We start from the raw sequence: 6,111 nt of genomic DNA on the forward strand, positions 1-6,111 counted from the left end.
GCGTGCATGCGTGTCTGAAAGTTTGTGTGTATCTGTGTATGCGCCGCAAGCGTATGCATTTCTTCGACCTATTCCCACACTGACGAGACTTAACTCCCAACCAAACCACAAAGAAAGACAGACAGAAAGAAAGAAAGGAAAAGCCAGGAAAGAAACGACTGCACAAAGTGACACACACACCTCACCTTTTACGTCTTAAGCTCCGCCTCTTGCCTGTCACACCCTCAACAACTCTCAGCGAAACTTTGAAAACAGGGATGAAACACTGACTGTGTGACTGCCACTCACCGGGGTTCTCTTCGATCTCAACTTCTCGCTAAACTTTTGTCTCAGTGCACCCTGCCCTTCGTTGGGTAGGTAGGTAGGTATATAGGCAGGCAATACACCTGTTTAGCTGTCCAACGATCCCACACGGTAGCGAGGAAAGTGGTTGTTGTGCCAAGTTGACAGCACGCCCTCCCCCCAACTTGCTCGCACGCTTCACAACTTTTTTTTTTTTCCACCCCTGTCGTCTGTCACACAGCGTGTGTGCTGTGCGTTGCCAAGCGCTGTGCTCACAGTATTGATCTCCGGAACAAAAGAGCGGGGACAACAATGGCCGTTCCCCGGCTTGGCGGTGGATTAGCTGGGCTCTCTGCTAGCCGCTGAATAAAGATTATCCGGGTCCGCTTTGGCCGAGTGGTTAGCGTCGCGGACTGGTGACTGGGAGGACGGCGGTTCAACCCCAGCAGAGTTGTTTTTTGTTTGATTTGTTGTTGTTTTTTCCCCCAAGCCCACGGCCGGTTTGTAGGCTGAGCTGTGTGTGCTGAGGACTTGCAGGGGAAGACCGGGGCCACACAGTGAGGGGTCATCCACTTCACGAGAGCGACTTGGGGAGTGCTCCTCAAACATCCTGACCAACACGACAGGTGTCTGCACGTGTCTCTTAGCCTGGTTGAAGCCGGGGTGTAAGCTGTTATGGAAGTACAGCCTTGTCAAACAGTGCCAACCCTTACAGACTGTTATGGAAGTACAGCCTTGTCAAACAGTGCCAACACCTTACAGACTGTTATGGAAGTACAGCCTTGTCAAACAGTGCCACCCCTTACAGACTGTTATGGAAGTACAGCCTTGTCAAACAGTGCCAACACCTTACAGACTGTTATGGAAGTACAGCCTTGTCAAACAGTGCCAACACCTTACAGACTGTTATGGAAGTACAGCCTTGTCAAACAGTGCCAACACCTTACAGACTGTTATGGAAGTACAGCCTTGTCAAACAGTGCCACCCCTTACAGACTGTTATGGAAGTACAGCCTTGTCAAACAGTGCCAACACCTTACAGACTGTTATGGAAGTACAGCCTTGTCAAACAGTGCCACCCCTTACAGACTGTTATGGAAGTACAGCCTTGTCAAACAGTGCCAACACCTTACAGACTGTTATGGAAGTACAGCCTTGTCAAACAGTGCCACCCCTTACAGACTGTTATGGAAGTACAGCCTTGTCAAACAGTGCCAACACCTTACAGACTGTTATGGAAGTACAGCCTTGTCAAACAGTGCCACCCCTTACAGACTGTTATGGACGTACAGCCTTGTCAAACAGTGCCACCCCTTACAGACTGTTATGGACGTACAGCCTTGTCAAACAGTGCCAACACCTTACAGACTGTTATGGAAGTACAGCCTTGTCAAACAGTGCCACCCCTTACAGACTGTTATGGAAGTACAGCCTTGTCAAACAGTGCCAACACCTTACAGACTGTTATGGAAGTACAGCCTTGTCAAACAGTGCCAACACCTTACAGACTGTTATGGAAGTACAGCCTTGTCAAACAGTGCCAACACCTTACAGACTGTTATGGAAGTACAGCCTTGTCAAACAGTGCCAACACCTTACAGACTGTTATGGAAGTACAGCCTTGTCAAACAGTGCCAACACCTTACAGACTGTTATGGAAGTACAGCCTTGTCAAACAGTGCCAACACCTTACAGACTGTTATGGAAGTACAGCCTTGTCAAACAGTGCCAACACCTTACAGACTGTTATGGAAGTACAGCCTTGTCAAACAGTGCCAACACCTTACAGACTGTTATGGAAGTACAGCCTTGTCAAACAGTGCCAACACCTTACAGACTGTTATGGAAGTACAGCCTTGTCAAACAGTCCCAACACCTTACAGACTGTTATGGAAGTACAGCCTTGTCAAACAGTGCCAACACCTTACAGACTGTTATGGAAGTACAGCCTTGTCAAACAGTGCCAACACCTTACAGACTGTTATGGAAGTACAGCCTTGTCAAACAGTGCCAACACCTTACAGACTGTTATGGAAGTACAGCCTTGTCAAACAGTGCCACCCCTTACAGACTGTTATGGAAGTACAGCCTTGTCAAACAGTGCCAACACCTTACAGACTGTTATGGAAGTACAGCCTTGTCAAACAGTGCCACACCTTACAGACTGTTATGGAAGTACAGCCTTGTCAAACAGTGCCAACACCTTACAGACTGTTATGGAAGTACAGCCTTGTCAAACAGTGCCAACACCTTACAGACTGTTATGGAAGTACAGCCTTGTCAAACAGTGCCAACACCTTACAGACTGTTATGGAAGTACAGCCTTGTCAAACAGTGCCACCCCTTACAGACTGTTATGGAAGTACAGCCTTGTCAAACAGTGCCACCCCCTTACAGACTGTTATGGAAGTACAGCCTTGTCAAACAGTGCCAACACCTTACAGACTGTTATGGAAGTACAGCCTTGTCAAACAGTGCCACACCTTACAGACTGTTATGGAAGTACAGCCTTGTCAAACAGTGCCAACACCTTACAGACTGTTATGGAAGTACAGCCTTGTCAAACAGTGCCAACACCTTACAGACTGTTATGGAAGTACAGCCTTGTCAAACAGTGCCAACACCTTACAGACTGTTATGGAAGTACAGCCTTGTCAACAGTGCCAACACCTTACAGACTGTTATGGAAGTACAGCCTTGTCAAACAGTGCCAACACCTTACAGACTGTTATGGAAGTACAGCCTTGTCAAACAGTGCCAACACCTTACAGACTGTTATGGAAGTACAGCCTTGTCAAACAGTGCCAACACCTTACAGACTGTTATGGAAGTACAGCCTTGTCAAACAGTGCCAACACCTTACAGACTGTTATGGAAGTACAGCCTTGTCAACAGTGCCAACACCTTACAGACTGTTATGGAAGTACAGCCTTGTCAAACAGTCCCAACACCTTACAGACTGTTATGGAAGTACAGCCTTGTCAAACAGTGCCAACACCTTACAGGACTGTTATGGAAGTACAGCCTTGTCAAACAGTGCCAACACCCTTACAGACTGTTATGGACGTACAGCCTTGTCAAACAGTGCCAACACCTTACAGACTGTTATGGAAGTACAGCCTTGTCAAACAGTGCCACCCCTTACAGACTGTTATGGAAGTACAGCCTTGTCAAACAGTGCCAACACCCTTACAGACTGTTATGGAAGTACAGCCTTGTCAAACAGTGCCAACACCTTACAGACTGTTATGGAGTACAGCCTTGTCAAACAGTGCCAACACCTTACAGACTGTTATGGAAGTACAGCCTTGTCAAACAGTGCCAACACTTTACAGACTGTTATGGAAGTACAGCCTTGTCAAACAGTGCCAACACATTACAGACTGTTATGGAAGTACAGCCTTGTCAAACAGTGCCAACACCTTACAGACTGTTATGGAAGTACAGCCTTGTCAAACAGTGCCAACACCTTACAGACTGTTATGGAAGTACAGCCTTGTCAAACAGTGCCAACACCTTACAGACTGTTATGGAAGTACAGCCTTGTCAAACAGTGCCAACACCTTACAGACTGTTATGGAAGTACAGCCTTGTCAAACAGTGCCAACACCTTACAGACTGTTATGGAAGTACAGCCTTGTCAAACAGTGCCAACACCTTACAGACTGTTATGGAAGTACAGCCTTGTCAAACAGTGCCACCCCTTACAGACTGTTATGGAAGTACAGCCTTGTCAAACAGTGCCAACACCTTACAGACTGTTATGAAGTACAGCCTTGTCAAACAGTGCCAACACCTTACAGACTGTTATGGAAGTACAGCCTTGTCAAACAGTGCCACCCCTTACAGACTGTTATGGAAGTACAGCCTTGTCAAACAGTGCCAACACCTTACAGACTGTTATGGAAGTACAGCCTTGTCAAACAGTGCCAACACCTTACAGACTGTTATGGAAGTACAGCCTTGTCAAACAGTGCCAACACCTTACAGACTGTTATGGAAGTACAGCCTTGTCAAACAGTGCCACCCCTTACAGGACTGTTATGGAAGTACAGCCTTGTCAAACAGTGCCACACCTTACAGACTGTTATGGAAGTACAGCCTTGTCAAACAGTGCCAACACCTTACAGACTGTTATGGAAGTACAGCCTTGTCAAAACAGTGCCACCCCTTACAGACTGTTATGGAAGTACAGCCTTGTCAAACAGTGCCACCCCTTACAGACTGTTATGGAAGTACAGCCTTGTCAAACAGTGCCAACACCTTACAGACTGTTATGGAAGTACAGCCTTGTCAAACAGTGCCAACACCTTACAGACTGTTATGGAAGTACAGCCTTGTCAAACAGTGCCAACACCTTACAGACTGTTATGGAAGTACAGCCTTGTCAAACAGTGCCAACACCTTACAGACTGTTATGGAAGTACAGCCTTGTCAAACAGTGCCAACACCTTACAGACTGTTATGGAAGTACAGCCTTGTCAAACAGTGCCAACACCTTACAGACTGTTATGGAAGTACAGCCTTGTCAAACAGTGCCAACACCTTACAGACTGTTATGGAAGTACAGCCTTGTCAAACAGTGCCAACACCTTACAGACTGTTATGGAAGTACAGCCTTGTCAAACAGTGCCAACACCTTACAGACTGTTATGGAAGTACAGCCTTGTCAAACAGTGCCAACACCTTACAGACTGTTATGGAAGTACAGCCTTGTCAAACAGTGCCAACACCTTACAGACTGTTATGGAAGTACAGCCTTGTCAAACAGTGCCAACACCTTACAGACTGTTATGGAAGTACAGCCTTGTCAAACAGTGCCACCCCTTACAGACTGTTATGGACGTACAGCCTTGTCAAACAGTGCCAACACCTTACAGACTGTTATGGAAGTACAGCCTTGTCAAACAGTGCCACCCCTTACAGACTGTTATGGACGTACAGCCTTGTCAAACAGTGCCACCCCTTACAGACTGTTATGGAAGTACAGCCTTGTCAAACAGTGCCACACCCTTACAGACTGTTATGGAAGTACAGCCTTGTCAAACAGTCCAACACCTTACAGACTGTTATGGAAGTACAGCCTTGTCAAACAGTGCCAACACCTTACAGACTGTTATGGAAGTACAGCCTTGTCAAACAGTCCCAACACCTTACAGACTGTTATGGAAGTACAGCCTTGTCAAACAGTGCCAACACCTTACAGGACTGTTATGGAAGTACAGCCTTGTCAAACAGTGCCAACACCTTACAGACTGTTATGGAAGTACAGCCTTGTCAAACAGTGCCAACACCTTACAGACTGTTATGGAAGTACAGCCTTGTCAAACAGTCCCAACACCTTACAGACTGTTATGGAAGTACAGCCTTGTCAAACAGTGCCAAACACCTTACAGACTGTTATGGAAGTACAGCCTTGTCAAACAGTCCCAACACCTTACAGACTGTTATGGAAGTACAGCCTTGTCAAACAGTGCCAACACCTTACAGACTGTTATGGAAGTACAGCCTTGTCAAACAGTCATACCCCTTACAGACTGTTATGGAAGTACAGCCTTGTCAAAACAGTCATACCCCTTCAGACTGTTATGGAAGTACAGCCTTGTCAAACAGTGCCAACACCTTACAGACTGTTATGGAAGTACAGCCTTGTCAAACAGTGCATACCCCTTACAGACTGTTATGGAAGTACAGCCTTGTCAAACAGTGCCAACCCATTACAGACTGTTATGGAAGTACAGCCTTGTCAAACAGTGCCAACACCTTACAGACTGTTATGGAAGTACAGCCTTGTCAAACAGTGCATACCCCTTACAGACTGTTAGGAAG

At 46.5% G+C, this 6,111-nt stretch overlaps 1 protein-coding gene across 1 annotated transcript in view; it reads right to left on the minus strand.

The window, feature by feature from the left end:
• LOC143291057 (uncharacterized) overlaps nucleotides 1–542 on the minus strand; it is a 51,949-nt gene extending 51,407 nt beyond the window's left edge. The window contains exon 1 of the mRNA XM_076600642.1: nucleotides 186–542. The gene's annotated coding sequence lies outside the window, so the exon portion shown is untranslated. The remainder of the gene's footprint in view (nucleotides 1–185) is intronic.
• Nucleotides 543–6,111: the final 5,569 nt, after the last annotated feature.

The sequence above is a fragment of the Babylonia areolata genome, chromosome 16 (genome assembly GCF_041734735.1).
Source record: "Babylonia areolata isolate BAREFJ2019XMU chromosome 16, ASM4173473v1, whole genome shotgun sequence".
Classification (NCBI taxonomy): domain Eukaryota; kingdom Metazoa; phylum Mollusca; class Gastropoda; order Neogastropoda; family Buccinidae; genus Babylonia; species Babylonia areolata.